We start from the raw sequence: 10,153 nt of genomic DNA, 5'->3' as shown, positions 1-10,153 counted from the left end.
CTTTATCCTGGCTTTACAGTTTTCAAACTGTAAATCAAATATGAGAGCCTGATGAAAAGTTGAGGCTAGCAAGCAGATGATAAACCATTTTGCCAGGGGGCAGAGATTCATTTTTATTTTTTAGCTTCTCTGTTATCCCCAAGCACCTTTTTTGAATACCGATACAGAAAATAGCATGATCTATATGCTGAACGACGGAAGTGTTGACATGTCCACACCCCTCGGCTTGCACCCCTGTTGTCATCACCCATCTGATGTTACTGTGACATCTGACAGTGCATTGTGACACAGTGACCTGGTGCCTCAAGCAGCCTAGAAGGACAAGTTGACGAAGGCACATGGTGCATTAGGAAGCAGTGAAGCAGTTCATTACCGTTACAGAGAGAAAGTCTGCTCTAGAGATAAGAATTCTTATCTAAGGCATGATATACCTTTGTGCTCTGCTACTGGTCTACTGTGAAATCTGTAACAGACATTTTTAATTCATTGGTGAGTCAGTTTTCCTGTCTGTGAAATGGAAATGACTATATATATATATATATATATATTTTTTTTTTTTTTAATAGTAGGGCAGTGACTGCATTTCAGCCCATTCTTGGTAAATACAAATTTTGGAAGTGTACACCTTGAGGGACTAAATTGAATGATGATCACACATGATGGATTTCAGGACTGTCATAGTTTGAGAAAAACTAATTATTGCTCTAAAGTGCTCTCATCTATGCCCTACTTTAAAGGTTTCTCATGATAATCCAGCCATGAAATCTTTCTTTGGTCTGCTTAATATTAAACCTTGCCCCTTATATCTTAACAATAGCAAGCTGCATCTCACGCTATGTGGCATTACACATCACACTCAGCTCAAAATTCCATCTAATAGACCTTCTGTGATAAAATGTAGCCTCTTCATCTGTTGTGAAATGAATATCTGTTGGTTCTAACAAGCAGGGTTGGTCCTGGAGATCACATCACAGTCTCAAAAGGAAGAGTCTCCCTCTGAAGCCATGACTTTTCTCAAGTACTTGTGGGTCCAGCTCATGACCTATTTTGCAGATTCAGACCTTCCATATGGAAAATGAGATCTTGGATCTTCTGGGCTTAAAGTTCAAGTCACCTCAGGTCATCTGACAGCAGGAATATTTTGGAACCCACAGTGCCTTAAGAGGCAAATGCTATCATGAAGATCAAACTCAGTGACTAATGGTGGCCATCTATTCTTCAGCCAAGGGCAGAGCTGAGGCTTGGACCTTCCATACCTCAGCATTTTCAGAGGCAGGGTAATGAGCTGTGGGAGTCACCGCAGCAGGAATTCTGTAATCAAGCCACAAGGGGGCAGGGAAACATGCTCACTAGCCACCTTAACAAGGGGAACTTGGTGGGAGCTGTATTTTGATAGCTTTGTTTGTTTTCTTAGCTATCCAAAGAGCATGCTAATAAGTATAGTCACAGAAGAAGGGGAAGATGGGATTAAATACCAGGGAAAGTCATTAAAATGAAAGAATGGGATAAGCCTCACAACTATTTCCAAAGCTTAGCTATTTCCTGTCCAAAGCCAAGTTCCTTTCATTTTGTAAAAGATGAGTAAAATGAAGGCAAAAGCATGCTTATTCCCTGGGCGCCCTGTATTAGCCAACTCCTGCTAACAGCAGAGTTTGATGACATGAATTACAAGAGGCCCCATAACCCTTTTCTCTTTAACATACAAACTTCATCTAGTTATTTTTAAAGGGGCTCTGTGCCTGTTTCTTAGTGCCTAAAACTCATTACTTTCAACCAAAACAGCCAAAAGAAGAACAGCAGGAAAAAAAATACAGTTAGGTCCTTACAGAAAAACATCACAGAGCCGTTATCACTCATGAAAGCCTTATCAGGGTGAAGCTTGACTCTTGACATTATGTTATCAAACTAACTAGGATATGTCACAAATACCTTACATTGGTCATGGCAGAAATTTTGTTATTTATGAAACACCCAAGAGTGCCACTAATAATGTTTATATACTCCAGGATAGAACCATGCTCATTGATTTTTCTTTTTTTTTTATATTTAATTTCCTTTTTAATTATAGAATAATTTAAAATACAGAAAACACCAAAAAGAATGACCTCTCATGAACTCGTCACCCTAAATTAGCAGATGAATATTAATATTTGCTATCTCTGTTGCTCCAGGGTGCTATTTCTTTTCTTTTCTTAAAGAAAAAATATATTACAGCTACATCTAAAGCTCCCTGTCTGCCTCCTTTTCTCCTCTTTGTCCTCTCCCCAAAGGAAACCACTTTTTAACTAGGTGATATCATTCCTATTCAAGGCAATGCTTGTACATTTGCACAGTCAAAGCATGGAGACACCCTAACTATCCCTGGACACCAGAATGGAAAAACAGACTGGTCTATTCATGTAATGTAATGCTATTTAGTAGTTAAATAATGGATGAGTCTTAAAAACCATAAGTAGGGGGGAAAAGTTGAAAAAAGGTCTAAAACTGTACTTTTTATGTAAATTTTAGAAGCATGTATCAATAATACAATCATTTATGAATACCTCTATATATTGAAATAATACAATGTGAATGCATTAATTTTTCAGTGTAATGTTTAATATTATTTGATGTGATTTCTATACTGCTATAGACTGAATGCTCATGAGCTCCCCAGTGTTGAAGCCTGACACCCTAATATGCTGTTTTGGGGGCCTTTTATAGTGCTCTGCCCTCATAAGTGGAATTTAGTGTCATTATGAAAGAAATCCCTCACCTCTCTGACATATGAGGTTACAGCAAGAAGATAGCAGTCTATGAATCAGAAAGTGGGCTCTCATCATGCATGGAATGTAGCTTGACCTTGGACTTCTCATGCTCTAGAACTGTGAGAAATACATTTCTGTTGTTTATAAGCCACTCAGTCTGTGATATTTTGTTATAGTAGTCAAAACAGATATGTCTTCTGATAGGCATTGTGGAGGATAAAATGTGTAATTTAAGATTCTTAGCTTGCAATGCAGGAGATCTGGGTTTGATCCCTGAGTCAGAAAGTTCCCCTGGAGATGGAAATGGCAACCCACTCCAGTATTCTTGCCTGGGAAATCCTATGGACAGAGGAGCCTGGCGGGTTACAGTCCATGGGGTCACAAGAGTCGGATGAGACTTAGTGACTAAACCACCATCACAATCCTCTAATATTGGTAATAAGATTAAATAGAAAGAAACAATAATAGGAAAGACAAGAAATTAGCTATCACATCAATAGGGTAGCATCTCACAGTGATTTGAAACAAGTCTCAGCAAGTAATGTAGTATTTAATAAATGTTACTGATTATTAGTACATTTAATAGATAAGAAAACTGAGGCCTGACTTAACTAAGTAATATACCCTAAATCAGTGTGAGCAAAGGGGCAGAGTCAGGATTGAAACCTGTATTTATCTGACTCCAGACCTATTTTTTAAATTATACATTATTGTACTAATTGGACCTATTTGTTAGCTCTTATGAGAAAAGACCTATTTTTTTTAAAGCTTAATTATATCCTCCAGGACTAAAGACAACATTACAGGGACAGAAAATATATCAGAGATTGCCAGGAATTGGGGTGGAGGGTGATTATAAAAGGGGTTCCAGAGAGATTGGGGCTAACCAAAATGTTCTACATATTGCTTGTGGTTTCACTGGTCAAAACTAATAGAACTATATAAAAAGAATGTATTTTATTCCAGGTAACTTTCACATCAATAAATCTGACATTAAGCAAACAAAGAAAAACTAACCAACAAAATCATCAAAGTCTCATGGATAAACACCTTGCTCTGGGTGCAGAGGTACTTTTCTCTTTCTAACTCTTGACCATTTTTTCCTGCTAAAAACGTTTGTGGAGAATTTCAGGGAAGAGTCCTAGGTCAGTGCCCACAAGTCAAATAAAATCTAGTCTGTTTCTACTGTAGCTTCTGTTTGACAAACCAAGAAAGGAGGGCTAGCATTAAGAAAAGGACTTTCCTTTTGTTGAAAGGGGAGGGGAAAGCCCATCTGAGAAGCACTGCAATGTTATCCAGGGAGCCCTTCCTGCTGAACAGACCTCAAATGTTCAGACAGGCTTGCAGAAGAGAGAGACAGCCTCAGAAGAGAGAGGCTCTCCCTGACTCAGGAGCCATGGCACACCTGAGCTGTCCTCTTCTGGGCCCTCGTCAGCCTGGTTCCTGCAAATCACACACTGAAAAGCATATGCATCTTGCAGGAGGAAAACTTCAGTTTGAATATCCCACAGAACAGGCTGGCAGCTTAGATTCTCCCATGATTGCTGTGACACAGGCAGAAAGACAATGCGGGGAGCAATTTAATCAAGGCAGTCAGATCTCTCACCATTCATAGTGTATCTCAGGACTTTTTGGTCTTCCTCCTTGAAGGCTGGATTTCTTTGTAATGCTGGGTTGAAGAGTCTTAGCCATTCTTTGAATCAGTTGTAGAAGCCAGCAGGATAAGATATTAACAAGGTTAAAAGGTATTACGTGTCTCCCTGTACCAGAACTGTGGTTTCCCTGGGGGCTCAGATGGTAAAGCGTCTGACTGCAATGCAGTAGACTGGGGTTTGATCCCTGGGTCAGGAAGATTCCCCTGGAGAAGGAAATGGCAACCTACTCCAGTACTCTTGCCTGGAAAATCCCCTGGACGGAGGAGCCTGGAAGGCTACACTTCATGAGATCCCAAAGAATTGGACACAACTGAGCAACTTCACTTTCTGTACCAGAACACTTGCACGACTATGGGGGCCTTCACTAAATTCTTGCACTTTCTTGAGGGAATTAGTTAAAATTACCAGTGTGAAAAGTATCTGATTTAGATTAATCCCACTTTTCCAAGCAAGACAGACTCATTACTCTGATTGGCTGATTTAGTCCTGCTGCCTTTTTTGCTTGAAGAGGGAGGAAAAAGTTTCCGGTTCATAGCTCTTGATGGATAAGTGGAATGGGTTATTTTCATCCTTCCATGACACCCATGAAAAGCATAGAACCAGCTGGAGAGCCAAGTCAATGCAACGAATGGCAAACCCACATTTCATAATCTTCAGCAAGACCAAAAATACTAAAAAGGAATATGCAAACACCATGTCCTCTGTACATTAACTCTTTCAGGACTCTGGGTCATGACTGGTAATAATTTAGGTCCAATTAAAACCAGCTGGGGGAAAAAAGCATCGTTAAAGATTTCAAAAGGCTTTATTTTTTTACAAAGGGGAAAAAGCCTACAGCCACAAAACTTCTTTTAATTCATTCTAAATAAGACTCTGCTGCTGCTGCTGCTAAGTCGCTTCAGTTGTGTCCGACCCCATAGACGGCAGCCCACCAGGCTCACCTATCCCTGGGATTCTCCAGTCAAGAACACTGGAGTGGGTTGTCATTTCCTTCTCCAATGCAGGAAAGTGAAAAGTGAAAGTGAAGTCGCTGAGTCTTGTCCGACTCTTAATGACCCCATGGACTGCGGCCCACCAGGCTCCTCCGTCCATGGGATTTTCCAGGCAAGAGTACTGGAGTGGGGTGCTATTGCCTTCTCCGAGACTCTGCTAGGCTTTATGAATTTTCTCTAAACTGGAAGCCGGAAGGATGCCTTTTTCAGAGCAAGCAAATTACCAGAGATAAGACCTAAAATGGTAGTTCTCAAAGTCGATGGTGCAATCCAGTCTCCTGCCAACTGGTTAACATGTAGATTCTGACTTAATAGATTGAGATTCGGCATATCTAACAAACTCCTAGGTGATGCTGTTGAGCTACAGAAACTACAAGAGATCTAATTAAAACACTATTTGCAAACTGAAGGGCCTGAGCCATGCAAATTATTCAAGTTATTCACTGTAACACAGACATTTACTATTAACTTGCATTCTCATTTTTGTCAAAATCTGGTATTAAATTTCTTTTTCTTTTGCTTATCTGATCATTTATGGACAGCTACAGGCTGCCTGACACAGCAGGAAGAACCTAAAATAATATTGGCCAGTTACTGGCCTCTGACTTACTTTGAGATACATTTTTTATTTCCTTGTCATGCAGATAAACTCACAATAAATTCACCTTTCTAAATGCATATGAACATTTGTGAAATCATCACTCCTTTTCTATCCCAAATCAGAATTGCTTCTCTCCAAATCTGCCAAATCTTTGCAATTTTTGCCTTTGAAGAAACCTGTTTTTTAAGAAAGTGCTATAAAAATAGTGTGGTCATCCTGCCTGAATCCTTAGAACTCTGTTATATGTGGCATAAACACGATGACTCAGATTTTATAAAGACATTGACATAGATGATTTGGAAAAATAAACAAACAAAAATCCATTAATTAACCAGTTCTACAAATCTTTTGCTTATTTGGAAAGCGACAGGCTGTGAGAATAGACAACTCTGAAAATATTTCTTTTAATTGTATAAAATCATTAACAGGTACTATTTCCAGACATAATTGCATATTTCAAAACCAAGGAGAAGAGGTGGGTGTTTCTGAAATCTTGAGCAACAACTGGACCCATTTTTAGTGGTTTAGACACACATAATTAGCAGCTTAATTTCCTCTGTGGCTAAGTTAGCCTTAAGATTTCATTTAATAACAAGCACAATTTTACAGCCAGAAGCAAGGTTCTAGCACCAGCTTCAGCTCAGCATTGCCCTCTGCCGGTCCTCAAGCAATTCATGCTGCCCTGCTCCGTGCAAAGGCATCAAATTTCAAATAGCAGTTGGGCTGCACAAAAATTAATTGTGAGAGAAATGGAGAAATGTAATTCACTTAAAATTGTTTAATGAGACTTTTATTTTTAGCTGAACAACAACAAAAAAGCATGAAAAATTATATTATTAACCGCCTTTTCTCCAGTCTCCCAGACAATACTCATTATCATGGTAGCCTTGAAGCAGGTTTCCCTTTCACACCACTTAGCACAATTATGTCAACTACCTCCACGCAAAGGATGACGAAAACAACTGTTGCTCAAAAGAGCAGTTTTTACCCATCAGGGGAGCCTGGTGGGCTGCCGTCTATGGGGTCGCACAGAGTCGGACACGACTGAAGAGACAGCAGCAGCAGCAAACAAGGGCCATTTTCTGCCCGGTAAGCCCAATTTTGACCTTATATCCCAATCTCTTTATGCAATCATTTTGTAAAAGGGGGAGGGGGGTGGTGCGGATAAGGTTGCTTCTCTGCCCGTAGGGCCAGTCACGTTGTGTTAACACTGAGCATGACTGACCACCAAGAGTTGGAGATGTGTTTGAAGACTCCTGCTAATGAGCTGACAAACGTCAAAGCTGCTCTGTTCAGAGTCTATGCTCCTCGCCTTCACTTTTCATCAAAACTGAAAGATTTGACAATTATATCAGTCTTTCCAACCAAAATTCCAAAAGGGCTATATGCCATGTGCGGAAATGCTATTGCTATGTTATGTAAAGTTATCTTATTCTGTCTGAAATAGGAATCAGAAGCTTTTGCTAGGATTTGGAGACAACAAATGAATATTCCTATCAGAAATGCAGGTAGATGAGAAGTACAAGAAGCCCTAGTGTCCCAAAGCATTGATGCTATATGAGGCTGTATCCTTTTTTTTTTTTTTAACATGGGCCATTTTATAAAAGTCTTTATTGAATTTGTTACAATACTGTTTCTGTTTCATGTTTTTTGGCCACGAGGCACATGGGATCTTAGCATCTTAGCTCTCCAACGAGGGGCTGAACCTGCACCCCTGCACTGGAAGGGGAAGTCCCAGCCACTGGCCCGCCACGGAAATCCCAAGGCCGTATCCTTTTATGTGCCCCACCCGCTACCTCAGATAGAATTTGCTGGGCTGAGGTTCTGTGGATAAAGAATCCTTGTCAGTACAACCTATTATTTACCAGAATTCATAAAAATCTGGACTTAGTTTAAGACTGGAGCTTATATGTCAGCTCTGGTACTTTAGTAGGAGCTATATGGTTTGACCTCAAATGTCTTCCATTTCCTAAGTCTTGATTTGCTTATATATATATATAAGTGATGTGATAATATGACTCATGTAACATGGCTGTTAAATTAGATAAATTGTGAAAATATGAGTCAAGCACTCTAAATATTCATGAATTTGGAACTGAAGCTACAAGATTGTTGGGAGAGAGATGGTGTGTTAGAGCTGCACGGAAGAGACTGGTATATCTGAGAACAGCTAAAATCTGGGCTTTCTGATGTCCCGGTCAGGATTTGAATCCTAGCCCTACCACTCTCAGTTACTTTGGGAAAGTTACCTTATCTCCCTTAAATCTCAGTGGCCTCATCTGTAACAGATGGATCATGGTAATTCCATCTCATGGTGTTGCTGTGAACTGTACAAGGACAGTCACCATTAGGGGGGCTATATTTATCGTTAAGTGTTCCTACAAGTAGTAGATGTTTGTATGAAACTTGGCTGATTTGGGGACCTTTCTTCAAATTCCAGAGATAACATTTTGGTTGGCTTTATGACCTTGCATATTGCAGAGTTAAATGTTGTAACCACATTGCTCTGTTTTAACTTGTAGTAAAGTTAACTATATTTTATCTAAGGAGTTAAAAATTACAAACAGAATAAAGAGTTGTGTAGGGAAAAAGTCTGATCTGTAGATCAAGAAAGTCAGCCAGTGTCTGTCCGTAGAGTTGTTAGAAAGAATCTTTACAGGTGGTTCACAGATTTCCTTGGATGCACAATGACCTTGACTACTATCACTTCATATTCTCCTCCTCTTTTAAAAGGCAATGGCCCAACTAATTTACAGTTCTGATTCTAGGACACCTGAGAAGGAAGAACATTGCAGCATCTTCTGTCTGGCATCTGGTACCAGTGCTACTTAATAAACCATTAAGAAACCTCCTGGGTGGAGAAGGGGCTGCCTGCTTTCCCACAATGTCTCCTTCTCATGAGCATATTCCCAGAAGAAAAACAAACAAAAAAAAAAAAAAGGAGAGAGAAGGAGATAGATGCATAGACTGGTGAAGTTTTAGAAGGCCAATAAATGATGTTTTTCTTCCCTGCCTATTTTTGGAACCAATTAAGAAACATAAGAGATAGACAGCTGGAGATGAAAATGTTAGCTTTGTGAATGGTAACAGCTGGATCAGAGTAAGTGGCATTGGGTCAGTGTCCACGTAGGCTTCCTGGCATTTCAGGTCTGAATTAGACAAATATGCTCACTAGCCAAGGGCAGAGCTGGGCCACTGTGGAACCCTGAATGCATGGGTGAGAGCAGGTGGGGGCATATGAGCTCTGCACAGAGGCACGTACAGCAAGAGAGAAGGGGAAAGGTTGGAGTAAACCTTTCCCTGCAGCTTCCACACCTCTCACCACTCAGATGGGCCCCCTCCTTCTGCTGGGAGCACTGAATAAAGGATGATAAAGACACCCCAGCTTTACCCCTAGGTCAGGAATTAACACTTTTCATGCCAGGCTTCCTTCCAGTGGTCCAGTGAAGGAACTTGGATCCTCTCCCTAAGATTATTGTTTAAATATATAAAATAAAATGCATAGACTTGCTAGGGAAATCAATTATATTAAAATGCAGTTATCAAAATATTTTTTAAAATTGGAGATATAATGATATGTGTTTCCTTATTAACATGTTAATGATAAGATCCAGCACGGGCCTAATAATTACTGTATTTCAAAGTAGCAATGAGTGTCAGTGACAGTTTGAGATGTCTGCAACCACTGACATGAGGCATGAAAATACCTCTGATTTCTTTTGGAGATGGAAATAAATGCTAAATACCACTCTGGTTTGTCTCTAATGGAGTGCTAAGTCTCCTCAGTCATGCCCAACTCTGCAACTCTATTGGCTGCAGCCCTCCAGGCTCCTCTGTCTATGGGATTTTCCAGGTAAGAAGACTGGAATGTGTTGCCATGCCCTTCTCCAGGAGATCTTCCTAACCCAGAGACTGATCTCTTGTCCCTTATATCTGTCTCCTGCATTGGCAAGAAGTGCCATGTGGGAAGCCCCCATAATGGGAGGAAATGCCAATTTTGGTTAGAAATTAGTGAAAATAAACACAAAACCCTTCATTCTTTTTTTTCATCTAAGTTCATGAACACTCAGTTAATAACACTGAAGAATCACTTGAGATTAGTGTTTCTCAAACTTGGGAGTAGATCAGATTTACCTAGAGGGCTTGTGAAAACAGAAA

General features: G+C 40.0%; 1 long non-coding RNA gene across 2 annotated transcripts; it reads left to right on the top strand.

Annotated features, from left to right (window-relative positions):
* Nucleotides 1-300: 300 nt before the first annotated feature.
* On the top strand, nt 301-9,528 carry LOC132345959 (uncharacterized). Of its 2 annotated transcripts, XR_009495587.1 has the most exons (5): nt 301-489; nt 2,704-2,866; nt 3,714-3,815; nt 6,977-7,763; nt 8,729-9,528. It is a non-coding gene; the product is annotated as an uncharacterized lncRNA (long non-coding RNA). The 2 variants fall into 2 exon arrangements; XR_009495586.1 differs by having other exon boundaries at nt 3,714-7,763.
* The last annotated feature ends 625 nt before the right edge of the window (nt 9,529-10,153 follow it).

This window comes from Bos taurus, chromosome 8 (assembly GCF_002263795.3).
Source record: "Bos taurus isolate L1 Dominette 01449 registration number 42190680 breed Hereford chromosome 8, ARS-UCD2.0, whole genome shotgun sequence".
In the NCBI taxonomy this organism is placed as follows: Eukaryota; Metazoa; Chordata; class Mammalia; order Artiodactyla; family Bovidae; genus Bos; species Bos taurus.
The sequence above is the reverse complement of the archived record's forward strand: the minus strand, read 5'-3'. Positions and strand labels throughout refer to the sequence as shown.